This window comes from Mesoplodon densirostris, chromosome 19, assembly GCF_025265405.1.
Source record: "Mesoplodon densirostris isolate mMesDen1 chromosome 19, mMesDen1 primary haplotype, whole genome shotgun sequence".
Classification (NCBI taxonomy): domain Eukaryota; kingdom Metazoa; phylum Chordata; class Mammalia; order Artiodactyla; family Ziphiidae; genus Mesoplodon; species Mesoplodon densirostris.
The window spans coordinates 45,820,951-45,831,888 of NC_082679.1; the positions used below are offsets into that span (position 1 = coordinate 45,820,951).

The 10,938-nt window shown below is 48.1% G+C and overlaps 1 pseudogene; it reads right to left on the reverse strand.

The window, feature by feature from the left end:
- Positions 1 to 2,605: 2,605 nt before the first annotated feature.
- Positions 2,606 to 2,929, reverse strand: LOC132479668 (large ribosomal subunit protein eL33-like; annotated as a pseudogene).
- Between the last annotated feature and the right edge of the window lie 8,009 nt (positions 2,930 to 10,938).

Sequence of the window (10,938 nt, forward strand, 5' to 3'; positions counted from 1 at the left end):
CCAAAGACACAATCCTTCTTTCATTGCCCTCTGCCATCCAGGCTCTGGCAGTGTACATTCTCCTCCTCCTTCCTGCCTCGCTATTCTGAAACCAACAGGGCAGGACCCCTCTCAGAAGACAAACCCACCACTGTCCCTCTCTCCCCCTTCTCTACTCCCCTGTTGATTTCTATGCTTGATGCAGGCAGGCCTGCAGTCCTATTTCACAAGGTTAGGAATCTGGGGTCTATAAGTCATGCTACTTTTCTCGTAGTTCGCTCAAGTCTGCAGATCCTAAAGTTTAAATACATAATATAATGTAACAAGTAGGAGATACCACTTGGTCCCAAGTCTAAGCCACAAGCTCCTACGCAGTTCACTAGAATCTCTAGGTCTGATGGTTATTGAGTGTTTTGCAAGCATTATCGAAGTAGATAAAGGGATCCCCATTCAATAATCAGTTCTTTGTGTATATATTCTTTAATGGTCAAACTTTGCATGGGAAGAAGAATGCAGTGCTTCTTTTGCTCCAAGTCCCTAAGAAAACATAGCTTCTACTGTCCTGAAGTTTACAGTCTAATGGTCAAAAAAACAAAAAAGACTATAAAAATACAGTAAAAATATACCTAACCCAGTCTGAGGGAGCCATCAGTATAGGTTTTTTGGAAGCAATAAATGCAGAAAAGAGACTTACATGATGAATAAGGTAAATGAAGGTCACGGAGTCCAGACAGAGGGAACTGCATTATCAAGTGTTCAGGGTTCAGTAAAGGTGTGATGTGAGGGAAGAGCCATAGGTAGTTAGGGCTGGTGTGTGAGAGCTCGCATCCCGTGGGATTAAGCTCCTGAGACACGTGCACTTGCAGGGGGGAAGGAGGAAGTACGTATTTTATCCTCTGAGTCATATCTAAATCCCTGAGGATATATACCTGGAGCATTAAGCTCTTATTATTCACCCACGATGTATTCACCTATAGTCTTATTTGGCTCTCACATCTTGGAAAGCAGACCAGACCTGAGCTCCCTTCAATGTTCTGAGTGAGATGTAAACGCCAGTCAAGCCAGGACAACGCACTTCATATACTGGAATGGTTTTGAGCTTCCCAGCAGGTAGAGGCTCCAGGAGAAGCCTTAGGTGAAGAATAACCGTTTACAACCAGGCCTCTATTACCTTCCGTTTTGCCTACTCTCTGCCCTGTCTGACTGGTCTACTTGCTTCTGTCTGATCCTCTTTAATTTAGCTGTCAAACCAGCCACACTACAAATCATACCACATCAGAAAATAGTTCCCCAATGCTGTCAGGACAAAGTCCAATTTCTTTATTATGATGTCACAGGTTGCACTCTTCCAGACGTAGACCCTGAGACAACAGTTAATATATAGAAGTGTATTAGGGGACTTCCCTGGTGACTCAGTGGATAAGAATCTGCCTGCCAATGCAGGGGACACAGGTTCGAGCCCTGGTCCTGGAAGATCCCTCATGCTGGGGAGCAACTAAGCCCGTGCACCACAACTACTGAGCCTGCACTGTAGAGCCCGAGAGCCACAACTACTGAGCTCAAATGCCACAACTGAAGCCCATGCACCTAGAGCCTGTGCTCCACAACAAGAGAAGCCCGTGCACCGCAACAAAGAGTAGCCCCCACTCGCCACAACTAGAGAAAGCCTGTGTGCAGCAATGAAGACCCAATGCAGCCAAAATAATAAATAGAAGTGTATTAGGGAGTGCCCTTGGGATCAATCCATGTGGAAGGGAAATGGGGGAATGAAGGAGAATTGAAGAGAAGCTGAGAAGGTATGATGCAGTCCTAACAAAGGCCTCAGTCAACTCCAAGGGAAGCTCCGAAGCCAGATGACCTTTCAAGAGTTGAACCAAGTTGGGCAAAGGGACCAAGCCTTAATACGCACATGGCAACAAGTCTTGGATACAGACCACCCGGAGAAAGGGGGCATGACCTAGGACAAGGTAGCCTGATCGAAGGCAAATTCCTGAAAGAAGCTGATAGCTGGGGGCTGTCTGCCAGCAGTATTCCCAGCACTTGGAGGAAGAAGGCCATCAGACCCGAAAGAAGATCTGAGTGATACATCACAGCAACTAGTTCTTGGCATTCAATGACTCATGATTTTTATGACCCACTATATTAGTTTTGGGGCTGCCATAACAAAGCACCACAGACTGGGTATCTGAAACCATGGAAATGTATTTTTTTCTAGCTCTGTATGGCTAGAAGTCTGAGATCAAGCTGTGAGAAGGGTTGACCTCTCTTTTTGGTTTATAGATGATCATCTTTTCCCTGTGTCTTCACATGGTCTTCCACGTGTCTGTGTCCTAATTTCCTTTATGAGGACAATCGTCACATTGAATTAGGGCCTGCCTTAATGACCTCATCTTATCTGCACTACCTCTTTGAAGACTGTATCTCCAAACACAGTAACATTCTGAGGTCCCAGGAGTTAGGACTTCAACACACAAATTTTGAGGAAGCACAGTTCAGCCTTTAACACCTGCTTTACCTCTTATCATTTTCCACTATCAACTGTTCTCCAAACATCTCTGGTCAAATCACATAAAAAAAACTGATTCTTTTTTTTCCTCTGAATTTTATTTGCCTACTTTTAAACAAGTTAAATCTCTAAGGGATGCAACCCCACATGGATTCTATGGCCAATGGCCTTAGCAGGAAGCCTGCTTCAGAATTTGGCACAAACCAGGCTACTGTTCCATGGAAGTGGGTTATCTTTCCCTGGATGACTCTGGTTTTGTTTGGTTTGTCTCCAGAAGTCACTATTTTGTTTTCCCTAGATAAAATTTGGGTTCACTTCAGGAATAAACACTTTCAGTTTTAAGAAGAGCTGTATGCTCCCTCTGATGTGGAAGACCTTGCTTACTGCCAGCAAAAATGCCTTGGACCACAGCCTTCCAGACCTAATTGGTGTTTCAGAAGTCATGATCCCAGCAGGCCTCCACAGGGTCCAACATGGCAAAAAGAGAGCTACTGGATGGTTCTGGAAGATGCTGTCCTGGTCTACACCTCTATGCTTCGTCCATGCTCTGACCTCTGCCAGAAACGCTCTCCCCACTTTGCCCAGAGAACATCTTCATCTGACCTATGTCTCCTTCAAGAGTCAGCTGATGTGCCCACTCCTCTCTGAAGCCTTCACCACAGTGTCTTGTCTCCTTATGTCCTTTCCTCTCACACTCCATGATGATAAACAGTTGCCTCAGAATCTCTAGTATGTACCAGGCATCAGTAAATGTGTGTTGTTTGCGTGGGTGGTTCATGGTTGGTGAGCTGAGTGACTTGCCAGGGAGTCTATCCTGGCCGTGGCCCATATTGTCTCACCAGCTTTGACCTCAGTGGGGATGTCTTTTACGTATTTGAATGCTTTCACTCTGCGTAAAGGCAAAGTGGATTTGGGCACCATATTTCCTAGTCTCTATTTGTGGTAGGCAAAATAATGACTCTTCCAAAAAAGTCCTAATCCCTGGAATATGTAAATAGGTTACATAGCAAAGGGGAATTAAGGTTGCAGTTGGAATTGAGATTGCTAATAAACTGACTTTAAAATAGAGATATTATCTTGGATTATCCAGAAGGGCCCAATGTAATCCCAAAGGCTCTTAAAAGTAAAAGAGTGGCGCAGAAGGGAGAGTCAGGCAGAGAGATGGTGGAAGAATGGTCAGAGAGATGCAACACTGCTGGCTTTGAAGATGGAAAGGGGGGACAGTGAGCCGAGGAATACAGGCAACCTCTAACAGCTGGAAAAGGCAAGGAAATGGATTCTCCCCTAGAGTCTCTGTAGAGGAACGTGGCCCGGCTGACACTGTGATTTTAGCCCAATGAGACCATGTCAGACTTCGGACAGGACGGTAAGATAGTAAATGTGTGTTGTGTTCAGTCCCTAAGCTTGTAGTAAGCTGTTTCAGCAATCAAAAACTTATACACCATTCTAAACAGACCTCTTCTCATCACTGCCCTCATGCCCCAGTCCTACTTCATATGTGCCAGAGAGGGATAGCTTGCATTACCAACATTTGGGAAGGTTCCTGATTCAAGGACCTGTGCCTCTGAAGACCCATGAGAAGCCATAATAGTAAAGCATTTGGTGAATTTCATTGAAGGGATGTTCTGTGCAGACATTATGACAGGACATATGGGATTATACAAGATCAAATATGCTCCAGCTTGTTCACAGTCTATAGGATAGAAGAGGTATGCATGTAGTAGCCAAACGAAGGTTCCTAAGAGGGGCAGTTGATCCTAATGGGGATCTGTTGGGACAGAGTTTCTAGCATCTCACTGTCTTCTAAAGCAACTCACTGTGAGAATTTTCCAACGGGCTATGAGTTGGTACAATGAATTACCTAAAGGGGCGTGATCCTCCTCTCTGGACTAGTTAGGACCAATCTCTGCAGAAAGTGGGGCTGGCACTGAGTACTATTTAGAAGGCAGGTCATTCTTGTAGGGGAAATGGCGTGGAACGGCTCGATGCTGGCAGTGCCCTGCCAGAGGTGCGCCTCAGAGGTGCTAGTCTTACAGAAATGCACATGCAGGTTGACAGTAAATCTTGAAGAGGATGCAGTACAGAAACACCGGAACACAGATCATGAGCGGGAGAAAACCGGGGAAAAAGTGTCGACGAGTGAGGGCACGATCCAGACCCTGGAGGACCGGTGGGGCGACAGGGAGCCATGACAGGTTCTTGAGGAGAGGAGGATGCGGTGAGGGCACCGCTGTGGGTGGGCAGAGACGAGGGAGGAGGGGAACCTAGGTAGCTACCAGCTTCCACTCTGAAGCCCCATCACTGACTTTTCCTACTGTTCCTAGTGCATCGAATCTGACCGTTCGGGCGTTGTTTTTTTAATTAACCTTGAAAAGACTGGGAACTTCATTCACTTAATTTCCATTAAAGTCTTTGAGGATGATGCATTGACTTTTTAAACAAAACTAAAAAGAAAAGAAAAAACAGCCTGTAAATAGATTCTCAAAACTTCCCTCTCATCCGCAGCTCACCTGACCAGACCAACCAAATCCTGCATTTAAAGGTAAATAACGAGCATGTAAATATTAAGCCATTTTTACTCCTCTATTAGGTGCCTGAGAGATTAACGATATTTTAACAAATAAGCTGTGACATTCTCGTAGCCTATCATCAAAATGTAGGTATGGGTCTATAAATGGAAGGATAATCGTACATAAAACAGTAATATCTACAGGGCTCTTTGCATCGTTCCTGGCTTCTTCACACTCATCTGTGTGGTTGGACTTCACAAGCACTGTGTGGAGTTGGCCTAACAGAGACTTAGAGAGCTTGAAAGCGAGGCATCAACCCCAGGCAGCATCACTCCAAACTCTTTGCTCTTTCCCCAGAACCACAGTGCCTCTTCTGTTTGAACAAATGTCACGCCATGTGCGAGAAGAAACATGACATGCAGCCTGATGATACAGCATCCAAGCTCAAATGGCCAGCAAGGCTGAGACAGAATACTGACTTCCCGCAAAGCCAAAGCGGGCACGAGCCCCCTTGGAGCCCATGACCTTATTCCAGGTCTAGAAATGCTGAAATGGAAGCTGCCAGCAGAGAAAAGGTTTGGATCATCTGAAAAATGTATCTGGTGTGAAGAATGCAATTGCAGTTTCCTAAACTGTAAGGCATCACGGACTATTTCACACCTAGTTCAATCCCAGCATCAAGGATTATTGTGCAAACGCCGGCCAAGCAGATCCCACCACATCCCCTGACCAGGCCTGTTCCAGACCAGCAGAACTAGGGGTAGGAGGGGGGCTACAGCTTTGCTGCTAGGAACTAAAGCAGTGAGCTCTGAAATGAGCTCTTAACAGCTCTCTTTCTGCTCCATCCAAAATGCCACCTTTCAGCTGGGTTAATTGGACTGACAGGCACCCATGGCTGCAATGACCTTTGCCATCAGCGTCAACATGGCGCCCACCACGCAGGCACAAAAAATGCAACCCTGCAGGCCACTGCAATGCAACCAGCACACCAGTTCTTCTGGGAAAATGGCATTTCCCTGTCAGTTAAAAAATATATGGGATCTAGGAGAGGAGACATCAACAGGTTTGGATGCACGTGCCGAGATTTTACCAATATTTTCTCCGTGCATTCTTGTGAACAGTGTGCCAAGTTGTTACAAAAGCCCAGGGCAAAGAAAAGGAAACTGAGGGTCCAAGAGTATAAGCAATGCCCCCATGGCCACAGAGCACCCCTATCATTTACAGGTTAAAAACAGCTCATTCGTGACAACCAAAGTATGTCACGATGTGGCCCCTGCCCACAAGGATAGCACAACTAGGATTAAACCCAGGCCCACCTTTTTCCAAAACCCATGTTCCATGTATTTTTTGAAGGATCCAAAGACTAGCTGCCAAATACACAAGTGAATATAGATATTTCTACCGCCCCACGCTGTGCTTTTAAATGATGGGTTAAACAGAGAGGAAAAAGGCTTTCAACCAGAACGAGGGAAAAAAAGAACCAACTGAGATAATTGGACAAAGGTGATGAACAACCAGAGTATTCTCCAAATCATTCGCCTGGATCCAGACTGCACCAGGAGGATTATTCCAAAGAGAGTGACCACATGATTTGAAATGCATCTGGGGCACGCACCGACACCTCTTGGAAAATATGGCCCCAGGGAGACTGTACACCTTGGCCTGATGAGGGAGTGTGGTAAAGAGCACAGAAGCCCCCCACTCCCCCAGATCAACGCACGCCCTGCTCAGCTGTGCTTTTCCTGTGGGAGACACTCCCCTCTGTGATAGCAGCAGCGCACGTCCAGGCTGTTCCCTCCCCTGCTCCAATTCTAACCACTGATGGCCGTGACTTGAACCCTGTGCTGGGGTTGGCCTCCAGTTAGTTACAGACACAGAGCCTCGGCACCAGAAAGCTGAGTGCCCCCCACAAGGCTGAGTAATACACTCAACGGGAAGCTTATCAGCCCTTTGAAGCCCAGAGCTGACTTGGCCACTATGGATGGTGGTGGAGCTGGTGGGGCCGAGTGACACTTCAGCTGTCATTTGGGAACAGGTCAACGTTTCACAGAAGACTCAGTCCCTGTTTTAACATCTTCCTCCCCACCCCAACCAGCCATAATCCTGGGGGACAGTATCATTCACGTGCACAGAGTTGACTCAGCCAACAGCCGTCGGGGTGTTATGCATAGCGGTTGAGAGTGGAAAAGATCACCTACCTTCACATCCCAGCCTCCAGCAATGACTTGATGTGGCTCCTTGATCAAGACGCTTCTTCCCTCCGTGCCTCAGCTTCTCCTCTGTAAAACAGGGATCGTTATGAGATTTCAGGAAGAAATCCACCCAAAGCATTTATGCTGTGTTTGACATGCCGGTGACCATTTTTACCTCCACATCAGCTGCCATACACAGGATCTTAAGGTCACTCACAAAGTTTCTGGCTCTGAAATCTTAAAATCTAACATCTGACCACAGCCTATGTCTTTTCAGCTCCCTCAATCACCTGCCATCTTCTGTTTGGCCTTATCACGATGTCCAGTCCCTCGAGTGGTTCACCTTGAGCACCTCAACCTCCCTGCTTAACCCTTCTCTTCATTCCATTCTTCTTTTTAAATTTATTTATTTTATTTTTGGCTGCACTGAGTCTTTGTTGCTGCACCCGGGCTTTTCTCTAGTTGAGGCAAGCGGGGGCTACTCTTTGCTGCGGTGCACTGGCTTCTCATTGCGATGGCTTCTCTTGTTGCGGAGCACCGGCTCTAGAGCACTGGCTCAGTAGTTGTGGCGCACAGGCTTAGTTGCTCCGCAGCATGTGGGATCTTCCCAGACCAGGGTTTGAACCCATGTCCCCTGCACTGGCAGGCGGATTCTTAACCACTGCGCCACCAGGGAAGTCCTGCCCACAGATTTAGAAGTCCCCGCATCTCTTTTTACCATGTCCTCCTCCTTGGGGGAAGATGTCCCTGCTTCCACTTTCCTCTGTACCAAGCATCACTCGGGAGTCTTGCCCATCAGTTTTCACTTCTGTATTCTGTGCTTCCAGGCTTCCCCTCACTAAATCCCTCCCCTCAGCATGTAAATATGCCCAGGCTTCCCAAACGTTAAAAAGAGAAGAAAGGGCTTCCCTGGTGGTGCAGTGATTGAGAGTCCGCCTGCCGATGCAGTGGACATGGGTTCGTGCCCCGGTCCGGGAAGATCCCACATGCCGCGGAGCGGCTGGGCCCGTGAGCCATGGCCGCTGAGCCTGTGCGTCCGGAGCCTGTGCTCCGCAACAGGAGAGGCCACAACAGTGAGAGACCCGCGTACCGCAAAAAAAAAAAAAAAAAGAGAAGAAAAATCTCCCTCAACCCTCTCCCCCTGCAGCCCCTTCCTACAGACAAGCTTCTCCAAAGAGCTGTCGACACTCCTCACTCTGCTCCTTCACCGTCACTGGCTCTGCAGTCTGGCTTCCCGAGAAATTACTCTAAGAAGGTCAATAACAAACGTGGAGTTGCACTTGACCCCCTTCTCTTCTTCCCTTCTCCCACCTAGTAATTTAAAGTCCGATCAACTCTGACCCTACCCGCATAATAGCTTTTAAATCTTTCCCAGCTCTCCAGCCCACTAGCAGGGGTGTGTTCTGAATTTCCAAATTTGTCCAAAGATATTTAATTCATGCACCTCACCATCCAGCCTCTACTCCAAGCTAAGAGGGGAAATAGGAATGTTACTCTCCTGACTCACCATTCTAAAATGGTTCCCACTGCCTCTCGGGGTAACATCTACTCTCTTATGCATGGGGTACAAGGATGATCTAGCAGCAGTGAACGTGGCCTTCGTAAGGGCTATAACTGAAGGACGGTGACTGGGGATTTAAATGCACGTGAGCTCCCCTCTGTCAGGGCACATATTCATTTCCCTCTTTTGAAAACAATGCTCTTAGTAGGAGAGACAAGTTTTTTTAAACGTTCAGAGGAAATTCATCCAATGTGGCCCAAATTGGGATACATTTATAGCATAATGGAAACGTCCTTTTCAGGAACAAACTTCATGTGATTATTTCTTGAGATGGCTCTCCTACTACAGAAGGCACCACTGAACAGAGAATATGCTGTAAGAGGCAACTTCCTTAAGAACCGGATGTTATCTCGTGTGATATTTGCAAGTCCAGGACCAAAGGGTCCTTCTCCCTGCCCACTGCATGCCCAACTGTTTGTTCCAATCCTCAGCCCTCAGATTCCAGGATGCTGACCTAGATAGATGGGGCAATCATTACTATGCTCCTTTCCAGAGGAGGACCCTGAAATTCTACAAGGAAAGTGCTTTTCCTTGGGTCCCATGTCCAGTGTCTGTAGCAGAATTGGGACCGAAACCTGGTCTCTTGCCACTGTGGTGCGGGGTGTTGCCCATAGGACCCCAGGGTCCACACGGTCCAATATGAGAAGCCCCTTAGGAGCTGGGTGAGATGTATGTCAGCACAGAGGCTGTGATGGGTATGAAGACCTCTGGACCACTGGCAACCACACAGATGTGTGATGAGGAGGAGATGGTGGAGGAGCCTCTAGAAAGAGGAGTAGGGATGGATGCCCCCAGCACAGGGAGCTCAGGATAAAGGAGGAAGCAGGACGCGCTCAGCCCCCGAGCTCAGCCCCACAGGAAATGGCTCTGCACTCCTTGCTCTGACTTAACAAGCACTGAATTCCTCTCTGAGAAAGTGTTTTCACCAGAGCATCTGGTCCCACCCTAGAATACCAAGCAGAAGGCAGTCAGACAACCACTCTGATTTTTTACCCCACCACCTTTCTACTGAGCCAGTTAATAATTCCACATCAATCCAGGTCCCTGGTGGCCCAACCAGCTCTATGCTAAATGACTCCCAACATCCAAGCCAATGTACAGTGCCCTGACATTGTCAGCACAGCCTGCAGCCCAGCATGGATACACTCCCCCTCCCCCTCCCCCTCCCCCTGCCCCTTCCCCTGCCCCTGCCCCTGCCTCTGCCTCTGCCTCTGCCTCTGCCCCTGCCCCTGCCTCTGCCTCTGCCTGATATGCTTCCCCTAGTCGTGGTCTCAGAGTCAGTGAATGACCAGATTCTCCACCCAGTCACTCAACCTCAAGTTGAGGAATCAACTTCAGTCCTGCCTTCCAAGCAGCCCATTGAGCCAAGTTTGTCCAAATCCCATGAGCTGTCCCCCTGTCCCCAGTCCCCACCCTCCCCACCTGGGCCCAGGACCTCCTCATCCCTCACCTGGATCACGTCTCCCCGATCCTCCCCAACCCCCATCTGCCCCTCCTCATAGCCACTCCAGGCCTTTGGAGAGGCCTCTCTAAGACCGACTATAACCACAGAACTCCTCTGCCTAACCTCCTTCAGTTCCATCATGCACAGTAAATCCCAGGCCCCCCATTATTTACAACCCTGAACCCCAACCCTTCAGCGTGCTAACCACCGAAGGCCAATCATTCATTAATTCATCTACTCAACAAACATCCACTGAGTATCTATTCCATGACGGGCACTGTTCTAGGCACTTGGGATAAATCAGAAACAATGACTCCTGCCTCCATGAAGCTTACACTCTAGGTGATGGGGAAAACATAAGTAATAATCATAACAAATGTGTAAATTACTGTGTAATTTAGGAGGTGGTAAGTGCTGTGGAATAAAGAAGATGGAGGATGAAGAAAGGAAGTCTAGAGTGCGGGAGGGGTGACAAGTGTCAACTGGGTGGTCAGAGTCACCCTAACTGAGAAAAGGACATTGGAGCAAAGACTTGAAGCAGGTGAGGTTGTGAGTCTCAAGGACATCCAGAGGAAGACCAGGCCAGGTGGTGGGAGGAGCCAGTGCAAAGGCCCTGAGATGTGTTGGGGAAACAGCACGGAGGCCGGTGTGGGCAAAAGAAATTGAACAAGAGGGAGAGGAGGGGGAGACGCCATCAGAGAGGATAAGGAGGCCAGGCTATGCTCCTCTGTCAGTCCCTGCCCTGC